Source organism: Monodelphis domestica, chromosome 1 (genome assembly GCF_027887165.1).
Source record: "Monodelphis domestica isolate mMonDom1 chromosome 1, mMonDom1.pri, whole genome shotgun sequence".
Taxonomy (NCBI): domain Eukaryota; kingdom Metazoa; phylum Chordata; class Mammalia; order Didelphimorphia; family Didelphidae; genus Monodelphis; species Monodelphis domestica.
Window position 1 is genome coordinate 301586055 of NC_077227.1, and position 14407 is coordinate 301600461.

General features: G+C 35.3%; 1 pseudogene; it reads left to right on the forward strand.

Annotated features, from left to right (window-relative positions):
• Positions 1-3262: 3262 nt before the first annotated feature.
• On the forward strand, positions 3263-4484 carry LOC100619455 (low molecular weight phosphotyrosine protein phosphatase-like; annotated as a pseudogene).
• The last annotated feature ends 9923 nt before the right edge of the window (positions 4485-14407 follow it).

Genomic DNA, 14407 nt, shown 5'->3' on the forward strand with positions numbered 1-14407 from the left:
GTGCTTAGGTCGTGATGGAGCACAAAAGACAACACGGCCATCCAATGCAGCTGAGGAAGTCTCCAGGTGTAAAGACTTTTCGTGCCAATGGACCCAGGCTTCCAACGCTGAGAGAGTGGGACTGTCTCTGTGCATCTACTTTTCCACTTAAATCCTCATGCACAGGTGTCTTTGTGCACAAAAACGCACAAAGACAATCGTCATCCTCGGTTCGAGAGACAACCAACATATACTTGCTATAATGTCAATACATACTCAAAAGCTTTAAACTATGGGAACCTGCCATTTATTGATAAAATGTTATTGTATGATTCCAGAAAAAGGGATAAAAAACAAGGAGCACAGACATAACCTGAAAAGTGCCAAAAAGAGCACACAGGAAATAATGTGAGACTCGAGGTTGCGACGCTTGACATATGTTAAGTTGTAGGATTTCCTTGTATCTACACTCTTTGTGAAGTACTCATACAAGTACAAAGTTTGACTATTATGCTGGCTCCCTATATCCCTCAGAATGACAAAAATCAGACGCTTCCCTATCAAAATAGAATTCTACTTTTCTATTCTTTCTTATATTTTGGCAACTTCCTGTAGTCTTGGCTGCAAATGAGTAAGTGAAATAGTACTGCATTCTGTCCTACAGACTTGTGGGATAAAAATTACTTTAAATTGGACCTATACAAAGATGTATTTTGAATTTTTTTCTTATGTTTTTGATTGTTTTTCTCTTCTTTTGATAATTGACTCATACACCCCCATAACTCAACATTGCATTCTGAGCTGAACTGGGTGTTTTTTAACACTTACTTTAGGGGGATTGTATTTTAATTTAAAATCCAGGAATTTTTGATTTTTTGTTTGAGATTGTATTTTTACATAAAATCCAAGATTTTGATTTTTGTTCGAGAAAAGATCTTCAAGGAAAAAGCTTGTTAACTCCTGAATCCAAAGAATGAACTGTTACAGAAAGATGCCAGAAAATCCACACTACATCAAGAAGATCAAGCATGAACTTTGAATATGGTTGATTGAACTGAACTTTGATTGAACATTTGTTGTAAATGTACACATTTATGCCAAAAGAGACTGCCCCTAATTGGCTTTCTGTCAATGTGCCTAGCAAAACATTGGTTTTGCTTTCTTTCTTTTTCTATTTCCTCCCTCACTACTCAAATTTCCTCTTAGAAAATTGAATATTGTATATATCTGTAGTTAGAAGTGCATTTAGGACTACAAGATGATTATGTTAAATGATCAATGGGGAGACTAGTCTCCCTATGATCATCAGGGGGGATTGTGAATCTTAAAAATTCTCAGACCCTACTTCATAAGATTTGGTTAAGACCATTCCCCATTTTAAACAATGAAGGAACTTAGATCAGGAATGTGAGACCTCTACTCCACCCCTACTTGAGCATGCTTTAGGGGAAGAAACTCCTTGCTGAACAATGAAAAATACTTAAACCCATACTTATAGTAAGGCAAAAGTTCTTAAGCTGTGCCTATTTTTAGACCTAATACAAAAGGGTACTAAGTACCTATAAAGGTCAGGCAACTTGTGAATTTACAAGGAGCAAAGAGGTGAGAACTTACTCAGAGGTTTTTTCAGGTGTGAACTTAATCAAAAGTTTAAGTCTACTTAGGTGTGAATTAAGAATAGTCTGTCCTTTGGAAAACGTCTACTGTGATTGGTAGATGTGAGAACTTAGGGGAGGTGTCATAGGAGAAAATTCCCTTTAAAAGGAGATGAAAAGCTGAGAGAAGAAGAACTCTCTCGGGAGATTCAGCTGGTAAAAGCTGAATTGGAGGAGGCAGCTGCTGTCTCTCTGAACACTAAAATCTTGCTTGGACAAATCTTGTGGTGAGTGGATAAAAGACTGACTGATCTCTCTCTTAGGGTTTTCAGCTTAGGCTGGCTCATGCTGGCCTAGGCTGGTCTAGCCCTTTTTCTCATTATTTCCTTTCTCTCTCTCTCTCTCTCTCTCTCTCTCTCTCTCTCTCTCTCTCTCTCTCTCTCTTTCATTAATTCCTCATTTGTATTAATTAAAATCTCTATAAAACCCAGCTGACTTGGGTATATTTAATATTTGGGAATTTTTCCCTGGCGACCACCTTATATTTAATTTAAAACAAGACACTGTCTTGAAACCATATTTTCTGCGGTCACAATTTAAGTCAACCACTCTTTTATCTGTAACAGTTTATGATTCCCACTATTTTAACTCTCACACTACCTTGTAATCCCAGAAGCCCTCTCTTAAAATAAAAAGCAGTCAGGAAAATTAACACATTGGCTAAGTCTGAAAATGTCTGTCTAGTCCTTTACCTTTTTGGCAGGAGGTGGGAAGCATACTTAATTTATCATGTTCTGAAGTCATAATCACCTACTGCACTGAGCAGAGTTCTGGAGTGTTTCAGTGTAGCATTTTTTTTTACATTATTGTGATCATTATGTAAATGACTTTGGTTCTGTTCATGATACTATGTTTTTATCTTCCTAGCATTTCCTGAATTGGTCACATTTCTTTCTATTCCTATATCATAATGTATTTTGCCATTCATCAGTTTGATTAGCTCTACTTTGTATCTAGTTCTTTGTTACAACAGAAAGTGTTAAAAATTAATATTTTTGTATTTATGGGTACTTTCTGCCAACTTTGCCCACCATAGGATATATATGCCTGACAATGTTATTGCTAGGTCAAAGATTAAGCATAATTGAATGACTTTTGTAGTAATCTTCAAAATTTCTTTCCAGAATGATGAGATCAATCAACACATCTGCCTATAGTTCATTTGTGTGCCTCAAGAAATGATTTTATTTTTCCAATTCCAACAAATGAAATGGATGTGGACTGGAACTTCAGAAATATTTTAATTTGCATTTCTTTCATTCTTAGTGATTTGGAATTATTTTATATAGTTTTTTTTTTGTAGTATCCTTTTTCCATTTGCCTATGGCTCTTATTTTTATATATTTATAACCAATCCTAATATATCTTAGCTACTAGACTTTTATCAGAGAAATGTTCTACAATAGATTTTTTCCTTAGTTGTGTTACTTCCTTCTAATGCATTTATTGTGTTTGTTTAAAAATTTTTGAAGATTCTTAAATCAATATTACTCATTTTATTTTCTGTGATCATCTCTATTCTTTGTTTGGTCAAGAACTGTGGTTCCTAAATATTTTTTTCTTCTCTAACTTTTTAATGAGATAACCTTTTATATTTATATTACATATTTATTTGAAACTTATAGTGGTATATAGTCTGAGAAGCTGATCTAGATGTAATTTCTACCAAATTGTTATGCATTTTTCCCAATGGTAGTATAATTTCAGATCTGGTACTACAAGACAGTTTCTGTCTAAATTTTTTAAAAATTATTTTCCATAATATTCTTGACCTTTTGTTTCTTCATATAAATTTCATTATACTTTTTCTAGTTCAATAAAGTTACCTTTTAATAATTTGATTAATATGACTGAGTCTATGAGTTTAGGTAATAGTAATTTTTGTTAGAGTAGCACATCCTAACCCTTGATCTCTCCAGTGAAAGGAATTGCTTTTGTAGTTTTGTAGTAGGAAAGAAACTTTTGTAGTTATGGTCATACCATTCTTGTATGTGTCTTGGACTTTAGCTAGTTGGTGTAGTAGATAGAGTACTGGGCCTGGAGTTAGGAAGACTCATCTTCCTGAGTTTAAATCTGACTTCAGATATTGGTTGGCAAGTCACTAACCCTGTTTGCTTTGGTTCCTAATCTGTAAATGATCTGGAGAAGGAAATGGCAAACCTCTGCAGTATCTTTTCTTCTCTTTGTAGAGAGGACTAGGCCTGTGTTATTTGTATGTTTGGGCATGATTTGTCGCTCAACTACAGCAGAGGCAGTTTTTTGGAAACTTGTCACTGATCAAAATACTTCAGATAAGTGGAGCACAGATGTTGCAGCAATATCTGCTGATATTTCACATAATAAGAAATCTTCCTGATGATCAAGGGCAGAATTGCATGAAGAAACACAACATCATAATGAATCATATTGTCAAGAAGATTATCAAAGAAGATTTCCTCACCTTTGGTTATATCCTATATATGGATGAAAGCTATCTGAGAGATTTGAATAGGGAAGTTAATCAAGTTAAAAACAACAAAGCTACAATTGAACTTCTTGGAAGCTATAATCCACAAAAAGCAACTTAATATTGAAGATCCATATTATGAAATGACTCTGACTTTGAGACTGTGTATGAGCAATGTGTGAGGTTTTGCAAAGCATTTTGGGAAAAATCTCATTAAGACTCACACTCAACAGTGATTGACATTGACTTAAAAATGATGCATGTATATCAGTTGATGTGTTATTAAAGAGTAATAATGTATGCAGTTAGAGACCATGCTTGTTTCCATTTATTTGATATTCACATATATTTTAATTTTAAAAGATAATGAAAATTAATCATTTTTGAAGCAGAAATATTTGATTAATCACCTCCAAATCTGTATCTCAGAATTTTTTTAATGAATTAATTAGATACTGGAACAAAATAAAATTTGCTTTTGAAAACTAAGAAACTTCAATAGCATAATCATCTATTAAGAATATTTCATAGAATTTGATTTTGAGACAGTTTCATTTTGTGTCTAATTGGGATCTTTAACAGATAATAAAGATTCTCACCTTTATGTCCTTAGATAGTGTAATGTAAACCTTAAAATTCCTTAGACTTATAAATGTTGGAAATTTCACCATTGGGAAATTTCATACTTGGAAAATTTCTTACTGATAGTCTATTGGAATGTGAACCCCATTGGCATGGGAGGTTCCTCCTCCTCCCTTCTTAAGATTACTTTAGGACAGAAACCTTTTGCTGAACAATGGAAAGGACTTTGACCTATGATTAAGCATAGAACAGGAATTTCTTTGAGTCATGATTGATTTTAGAATTGATACAATGGAGATACTTGGAATCAATCTCAACCCTACTCAGTCCTAACAGGATTGAGTAAGGGCTGCAGCCTAGATCAAAATTTAATTATTCCAATCTCTACCCTACTCAGGTTAACAGGATTTAGGAAGGGCTGTAGCAAAGGATCAAAGATTTAATTATTTGAAAATATGACCTTCAACAGACATTGCAAAGCCAGAGACCTCTGGGCGGTCCTGGGTTAAGCTAGAGCCTCCATTGGCACAGGGAAATTGATGGACAGTGATTGGTAGATGTGAGAACTGAGGGGAGAGAACTTGGATGGTTTTCTTAAAGATAGAGGGGTCTGAAGACAGAGGGGGTGGAGTTGAGGAGTTGGTCTGAGTGGTTGGAGTGTGCTCTGAGAAGCTTGCTCTGGAGGAAGCTGAAGGTGGGGGCCTTTGAGACTGTTTCTCCATTTTGGTCACGTGAGTAATAGGGACTGATCTCCTTTCTTTGCCCCAGCTATCTAAGGGCTTGGGCCTTTTCGGCCCAGCCTAAACAGAGGGCGGTATTTAAGCCCTATTCCCTTCTCTCCCCTTTCTCTCTCTCTATCTCTAATTCCTTTCTTCCTCCTGTTTGTAATTAAACTCTGTAAAAGGCTGACGGCTGATTTGAGTTTTCATTTAGGAATTACATAGCTGAATTCCTTGGCGACCTTAAATTAATATATATCATCTTTTAAAGTGATTTCCTTGTCACAGTAAGGGCCAGATATTGTAAGGGGTTAAAATTAAAGGGTTGGATAAGATATTTAAGAGTGTGGTTGCTAGGAATTACTACTCAATTCCAAATTAATTTTATGGTAATTTATTTTCAAAAAGAGAAAGAGTGAAAATAAGAAATTCAGAGAGAGTAGATATTTACTCTGGTCTGGTCCGAACCAGGCTGGGTTTAAGCAGCCCAGCAAAGGGGACCCAAAGGTAAATTAAAGAAGGGTTCTAGCCACGAGGCCTCCTCAGGGGACTCTCTGGAGGTTAGTATTTCCAGAACAAGCCAGGGAAAGGAGTCAGCCTTTTTCACTCACCCATGTGGTAGTCCTAAGGGTAAATAGAAAAGCAATCTGAGGTCCTCAGCTGGCACTCCTCCAGCATCAAGTTGAAGGCACAAGAACCCTCACAGGAAGTTCTTGGCACTTTTAAAGACCATCTCTTTCTTCACTTCCTGTGACTTCCTTCTACTTTATGTGGAACAAATATAGTCTATAAATTTTCTTAGGACTGCCCAGGGGGCACTCAGTTGCTTCTGATTTGTCACCCACTTTCAGTACATGTGGGCTATAGACCTTCCCCATTCAAGGGTAAGTGAGGTGTATATGCTTCTAATGATTTAATCGAAAAATGAGCAGGGGAGAGTTAATCCCGTCTTCACAATAGTAGAAAATATCTGAGGTCATTTTGACAGTTTAAAGAAAAATGTAAGCTAGTGCATCAGCAATCATTTGATAACTATAACTATGAAAAGCAAATTTTCTTTCTGTTCATTTTACCATCTTTCAATATTTGAGCTATTCCTTAAAATTAATGCAACTCCTACCATGCTATTTTGTAATGTGAATTACAGACAAATACATATTTTAAAGTGATAAAATAAGGGGGACATAGGTAATTAATTTTGAGGATCTGATTAATCTCTTTATCTTTATGCAGAGTGCTACTGTAAGATTAAAATTAATATCTAATAATTCCAAGTATAATACTTTATAAAATTTATTCATAATCACTTGAAGTAGAGTAAAAGTAAAGCCTGAGTAAAGGGCAGTTTTTCTAACCCTGATAGCTGGAGAAGAAAGAGAGAAGGGATGTGGTTATAGAAACCTTGTCTCCAAAACAAGGACGTAAGGTAAGGACAAAAGTGGGATGATGGGAAACGTAGTCCTGGGGTACAAAATTCTAATTATATACTACAAAAGTGTTAGTACAATTTTAATACTTGAGAGCATTTGGGAAATACTACATATAAGGATTTTGTTTCAAAGATAAATCAGGTGTATTTATCCATCGGCTTCCATTATTTCCTTTAAATTTTAAATTTATGACAAATGAAAAAATAACACTTTGGGGTGCAGCTAGATGGCTCCATGGATTGAGAGCCAGGCCCAGAGATGGGAGGTCATGGGTTCAAATCTGGCCTCAGACCCTTCCTACCTATGTGACCCTGGGGAAGACACTTAACCCCCATTGCCTAACCCTTACCACTCGTCTGCCTTAGAACCAATACATAGTACTGGTTCTAAGATGGAAGGTAAGGGTTAAAAAAATAAGAATAATACTTTACCATATTATATATATATATATATATTTGGATTGTTTTATATTATCCATTTGAGACAAATTATTTTGCTTTCAACATCACCTGAAACTTCAAACATACCCACACACAGAACATTTAGGGTCAAAAGGAGCAATAATTATCCTACAACACAATATGGTTAAAATATCATACCTAAAGAAATTTGGAGTGTACAAGCAGATTTTCTTTCATCAGTGTTTAACAAATTTGTAGGATATGTATTAAATCACTTTGGAGGGATTATACTTTTTCATTCATTTGTGGACTTCATAAAATTTAATTGTTTTAAAAATAAACAGAGAAATTTGCAAAAATAAAAAAGAGAAAACTTCAAAAAGGAGCATTGGACACAACTGAAATGATGCAGTAATGAAGTAAACTTCCAGATATTTTATACATTATTTTTTTCCCATTTGAATTAGTTTAGTCAATTTAGAACATTATTCCTTGGTTACAATAATCACATTATTTTCCTCCCTCCCCTCCACCCACTCTTCCCACCACCTCAATTTCATTGGGTATTACTTGTGTCCTTGATCAGAACCATTTCCATGTTGTTGTTTACACTAGGATGTTCATTTAGAGTCTACATCCCAACTATATCCCTTCGATCCATGTATTCAAGCAGTTATTTTTCTTCGGTGTTTTTCATCCAGTGTTTCTTCTGGGTGTGAATAGTGTTTTTTTTCATAGATTCCTCCAAGTTGTTCAGAGTCATTGTATTGCCACTAATGGAGAAGTCTATTACATTTGACGGTGCCACAGTGTATCTGTCTTTGTGCACAATGTTTTTCTGGTTCTACTCCTCTCACTCTACATCAATTCCTGGAGGTTGTTCCAGTCCCCATGGAATCCCTCCACTTTATTATTCTTTTGAGCACAATAGTATTCCATCACCAACATATACCACAATTTGTTCAGCCATTCCCCAATTGAAGGGCATCCCCTCATTTTCCAATTTTTGGCCACCACAAAGAGCGCAGCTATGAATATTTTTGTACATATCTTTTTCCTTATTATCTCTTTGGGGTACAAACCCAGTAGTGCTATGGCTGGATTAAAGGGCAGATAGTCTTTTATCGCCCTTTGGGCATAGTTCCAAATTGCCCTCCAGGATGGTTGGATCAGTTCACAACTCCACCAGGAAAGAATTAATGTCCCGACTTTGCCACATCCCCTCCAACATTCATTACTTTCCTTTGCTGTCATACTAGCCAACCTGCTAGGTGTGAGGTGATACCTCAGAGTTGTTTTGATTTGCATTTCTCTGATTATAAGAGATTTAGAATACTTTTTCATGTGTTTATTAATAGTTTTGATTTCTTTAACTGAAAATTGCTTATTCGTGTCCCTTGCCCATTTGTCAATTGGAGAATGGCTTGATTTTTTATACAACTGCTTTAGGTCTTTATAAATTTGAGAAATTAGACTATTTTATACATTCTATATGTAGCAGTCCACACCTGTCTAGGGACAAGGGAAACAGTATGTACAGATTGTCTTAGAAGAGAGCATGCTCAGTCTTGAGCATGCTCAGTCTTGCACTTGGCTAGGAAAGCCTCTGACCCTTGACCCCAGCTTCCCACAGGTTAGGTGGGAAAACAGGTTTCTTTGTGCTCACCTGGCTAAGAGAAACCACACCTATACCTTGTTGATAACCAATGATAATCATCCCTATGTATTGTGTATATTTGCATATCAAAGAGATTAAATACAGCCGCAGCAAGCTCCACCTTTCCTCTTCCTTTCTTCCCTCTCTTTCACTTGGATCTCAGATCCCACTGATGCCTGTCCTTGCTGGAGCTTGGCCTGCCAAGCTCCATCTTTAATCCTTCTCTATCTCTCTCACCTGGGACCTGGCCTTTGGCCAGGCACTTTCTTTTCTCTATCATCTCTCCGACCTGTGTGGTATTAAGTTTGGATCACTGGACGGTACAAGCCTTCTGAGTAGTCCACTGATCAGAGTATTGCTGTGGCTCATTGATAATTAATAAGGCCTGGATTTCTGACTCATTCCTGCCACCTCATATCTATAATTTGGCTCCGCCATCCCCCTCGTGGCATCCAATACTTCTATCCTTCCTCTATCTTCCTACCTTAAAGCTTCTCTCCTGTAGGGAAGTTTTACTATAGTTATTTAATATTATATTTTTCCTGCTATATTTTGTTCATCATATATATTAAGGTTGATAATGTAGATTTATTATATATTCTTCCACTTTGATAAAGTTATTTATCATTTAATTTAATATTTAGTTGTTTCTCTAATTTTTTTAAACCCTCTCAGTATTCAATACGATTCCGTTATTTTATCAGAAATCTGGCAGAATGTTTCATCTAGAGTCCTGATGAATTGTAGTTGTGGTGACACTCAAACCAAATAGGTTCCTTTTATTTTCCTAACTTAACCCTACCAGTCTACCTTAAGAGGGCAGATAACCCTGCATGGCTTTTTGGTTGTAACCACAACAGGAAAATCTACTTACAAAAATTTTTTTTACAAAAGTCTTTAGCATAACTATTTAAACCAGACTAAAGAAAGTAGTATTTTTTCTATCAGTTACTATATATTTATCAAACTTTCTCTTAATTCTTCAAAGCCTCATGAAATTTCTTTTGTAATCTTATATTGACTGATAAGACTTATAAACTAAAACTGCTTTGAGAAAGTGAACTTCTGATAAAAAAGTGGGACTGAATGCTCTTGCTGAGTACTGACTGCTCTTGCTCAAGTCTCTTTTTTAGCAATTAGAGATCTAATCTCACATTTTATTTCTCCAACATATTATTTTAATTTTAAATAGCAAACTTTTATTTTAAGTTCTGGCTTATGGAATTATTTAAACTCATAATTTTACTCTAATTTCTCCTGTGCTATTTTCCTAAGTTTTTATAAATATTTCTCTAAAATTTATGAATCTCTCTGGAACAGATTTAATGATTAATAAAGTAGCTCTTAAAATTCAAACTGCAACTTTAAAAGCAGTCTCAAGTCATCCTAAAGGTTGTTTTACTGGTTCTGCCAGTTTTTGTTTTCATCAAACTCTTCAAAGTTTATTGGCACACTAAAAACTCATAAAAATACTTATTAAAACATTAAAAATCATAATTTAGAATTTTTCAGTAGATAAATTATTTCCTTTTAAAAAATAACAAAATTAGTTTCTAATTAGTTTTCTGTATTTGCCTTTCATCTCTGAAATTCCCAGTGTAGCCAATGTCATAAATATATAGAGAAAAAAGACTTTTATATAGAGAATAATATAATAAATACATAGAGAAAAGACTTCTCTGAAGACTTTTTAAAGTTTTTTTGGTTTATCAGACCAAAAGAAAAAGCATGTCTATTGCCAGTCCATGGAACAAAACAGACAAATTTAGAAACACCTGCTGGCAGAGATTGGCACAAACCACAAATAAGACAGAGAATGTTTAGATCCTGCAGCATTCTGTTTTTTTTATTCTTTTCCTTTTTGTTTCTTCAGTCTCTAGTAAAATGAGTCCTCTTGCAGCAATAAAAGTATATCAAGGCTCAAAAAGATATTAGAGGTATTTGGGTAGTGGAAAAGATTACCTGAAATTTCTCCCTAGGTTTCCCCTTTTCTTTATTTCTTCCTTCAATGCTGTGTGATTTCTGGGGTAACCAGATAGAGAGTTTAAGGGTATCACAGGACTGGTTGATTTGGAGAAAAAGCACCAGCAGCCAGTCATTCCTTCTTGTTTGAAAAAGGTTAGATCTCTTACCATGTTATTGTTTGTTCTTTGTTTTTGAAGGGGACCAATGACATCATGGATGGTCTTGACTTGCAACAAATGGGATTTAAGTGAGACAGAATTGCACAAAGTCATCAACCTCATTCTTTCTTTAAGAATCATTGATTGGCTTGTGATATAGTGAATGACCTTGGTATTGTCTATGTCTGAACAAGCTCTAAGAACTCTACAATGCTTCAGACCTCCCCATGGCCATTGGAACCAACTGTTCTCATCTGCCCTTTTTAGTGGGAGAAGTCTTCAGGTTTGAGGTCTGTTAGTTATTCTCAACCCAGTTTAGCCTGTGTACTGAGATGGTTTTACCAGGGTGTGACTGCTGTGCATACTACACTTCTTGGAGCCACAGGTGAGAACTGGATGACAGGTGGACACTAAAGGTGAATAAGCAGTTCTGAAAAGGGCTCAGCAAGCCTTCACACCAGAGATTAGAGTCCTCCCTGAACAGCCCATACCACAGTGGAGGAGCAAAATAATTAGAAACTGACTATTAAAGAATCAGTGGGAATATCTCATCAGACAGAGCTGCCCTACAGTACAGTTTTTTGGATGAGACTTTTGACAGACATTCTTAATTTCTCTAATGTACAATAATCAAAAGTTTCAAAATCAAGCTAAAATAATTTATCAACAGAAATCTCTAGCAAGTCTTAGATCAAAGGTTACTTAATTTAACAGTACCTGCTTTTGTCATTCCCCAATGAACTGGAATCTGGCCTTGACTCTAGGATTTAGGTAGTTTTCTCAGGGGGGTATCCATAGGAATATTGTTATCTGCCCCCACTGTCATCCTTTAAAGGAATATTTAATGGAAATCAGCAATGGGGATTGTGGGAGGCAAAACCTGAGAACCTCAGCAAAACAGAGCCATAGGGCAGATGATGTCTATCATCTATCACCCTGAAGCCTATGGCCTTAACCATCCCACCCCTACCCCCTTGCACTAGCTGTTTCTACAAAATCACTGTTGTATGCATTTTCCTTGGGAATCTAAGTTAGGCTATTACATGTTGATTTATTATCCTATAGAAATCACTGTCTAGATTCAATGAGGTATACAGATTGCATTGTACCACTTTATTAATCATTTACCTTTATTGTGTATATGGAAAGCTTGTGCAAAATCCCCAGCCTGTTTTACTCTCTCTTTAAAGTGGAAGCTACTCTCAATAAACTTTGCCCTGATATCTAAAAGCGTTAATAACCCTCCAGATCCCACTTCATTTTCATCATTTTTCTTAATGTCTCTTGAGGACCCTATAACAACCTGCCCACGGTTGTTATATAATTTTTACCTGTGGGTAATAACCTGAGAAGGAGAAGGGAGACTAAGGAATGGGTGAATGAAAGAGACTCAAAGACAACCAGTAAAAAATATGGGGAGAGGTGCTATTTCCTTAATGTTTTCCCTTGGATTATTAATTAAAGGGAAACATGAGAAATAAGAAAACACATGGGGAGTAAGGACTGCTTAATGCCTTGAGCATTAATAGGAAGCATGGGGGCGACAGTGTCGTGAGGAAATATAAGGATCAGCAGGAAAAGGTTAAGACAGAGAGACTCTGAAGATCCAGGGAAGTAAGAGAGAGATTAGCGCTTCTCCCTCATTATTTATTGGAGGTTTTAGGAATGTGGATTGGGAGGTGTTCAATGAATACATAACATAGCATAAGTCTTAACATTGGTTGAATAGACAATGACAAGATCGAAGAGGTGGAGATTAACCTGACATGCGTCTTTCAAAGGAATGTGGTTTAACAAGGTGAGAGCTAGGTCTTTGTGGTGGCTCAGGAATTTTCTTACCCTTTGTACTGTCTATACAATGATTATTAACTGATCTGACCATGTATCTGGTAAATGAATATATATGCAATACATCAATCATACTTTCCCAAATGCCAACATGCCTGCTATGCTACATATCCCCCTTTTTGTTTCAAAATTGAAGCAAGAGTTTATTATGTAACAAAAAAATAAAATTTATAGACTCAATCAAAAAGGAAAATGGTAGGGAATGTAGCAAAATTAATAAATCAAAATAAATTCCAAATCAAATAGCAAAATTTTAAAAATTATGAAAGACCAATAATAAAAATAATCTTAATTTAGTAATAATTCTGTAAAAAATGAGAAGAATGATCTTCATATCAACTTAGCAAAATCAAAGGTAAAAAGTTTCATGAAAGACCAATAATAATAAAAAAATAATAAAATAATTTTCACCCTTTAGTGATCCTGAATTAATGTGATATCAGTCCCATAGTTCATAGGACAGGTGCATAAATATATATTCTTACCCATGTATAGCTAAGACTATAAGAAGTTGTCAGACCTTTAATAGCAAAGAAACGGACTATATCGCGAGATGAGAGGGAATTCTTTTCTTTCCCTTGTCCTGAGTGTGCATAGTCTTAGGGATATATAAGCCAAGATGCCTGCCACATAGATATATGGTTGGAACTTTGGTACCAGGGAGACCTGTGAATGAGGGTGTCAAAACACTGCGTCCTTTTACCTCCAACCTTATCCACCAATATATCTCCATTCCCTATGAAATATACATCTGTCTGTGGCTTGGGCTGTCTGGCCAAATGTAAGGTATCTATCGCAATCCCTTCTTATGCAATCAGACACAATAACTCAGAATAGTCCCATGAAGCTTAACAAATGCTGTCACATTCCTATAGTCTCAAGCTTTTGGGTATGTACAAAAATAAAAGTTCAGATTTATAGTTAATTCATAGTTCAGGATCAGAGTATTAATAGTACTTGCAATGTACTTTTAGTACTTTAAAGAAAATATATGGGAAAAATAATCTGAGAAAATAATCGGGAAAAATGAAAATTAGAATTAATACAAAATTTTAAATTCATGGCTCACATTTCATGTGGCGTATTTGTAGCTGAGCCAATGTGTAGTATCAGAGTTTACATTCAAAAATGATTTCTATTTCCCTAATCTATGTTGACCAAGATTCACATTGTAAGTGTACAAAATTTGTCATCATGAAAAGCTTTACAAAAACATTAATACAACAATTAGTGCAAATTCTTAAAAAGTACCAATATTCCCATAAATATTACATTCTGAATTGTTGTTCAACTAACAAGAATGATGATAATGAAGTGATATTGCAACTTCTGGCTGCATATTTCTTATACAAGCCTTATTTAAACCTCTACTTCTATATAAATGAACCAATCAATATAATAACCAAGAATATAACATTGCCAATGTTTGAAAAATTCACTCTACCAAACCAATTTTGGGGTTACTAGAAGCCCAAGTTTCTTTTCATGTAGAAGCAATTTCTACAGCTTCTTGCTCATATAGAATTTGATGTAACTTCTTAATATCCTTTTGTAAATGTATAATATC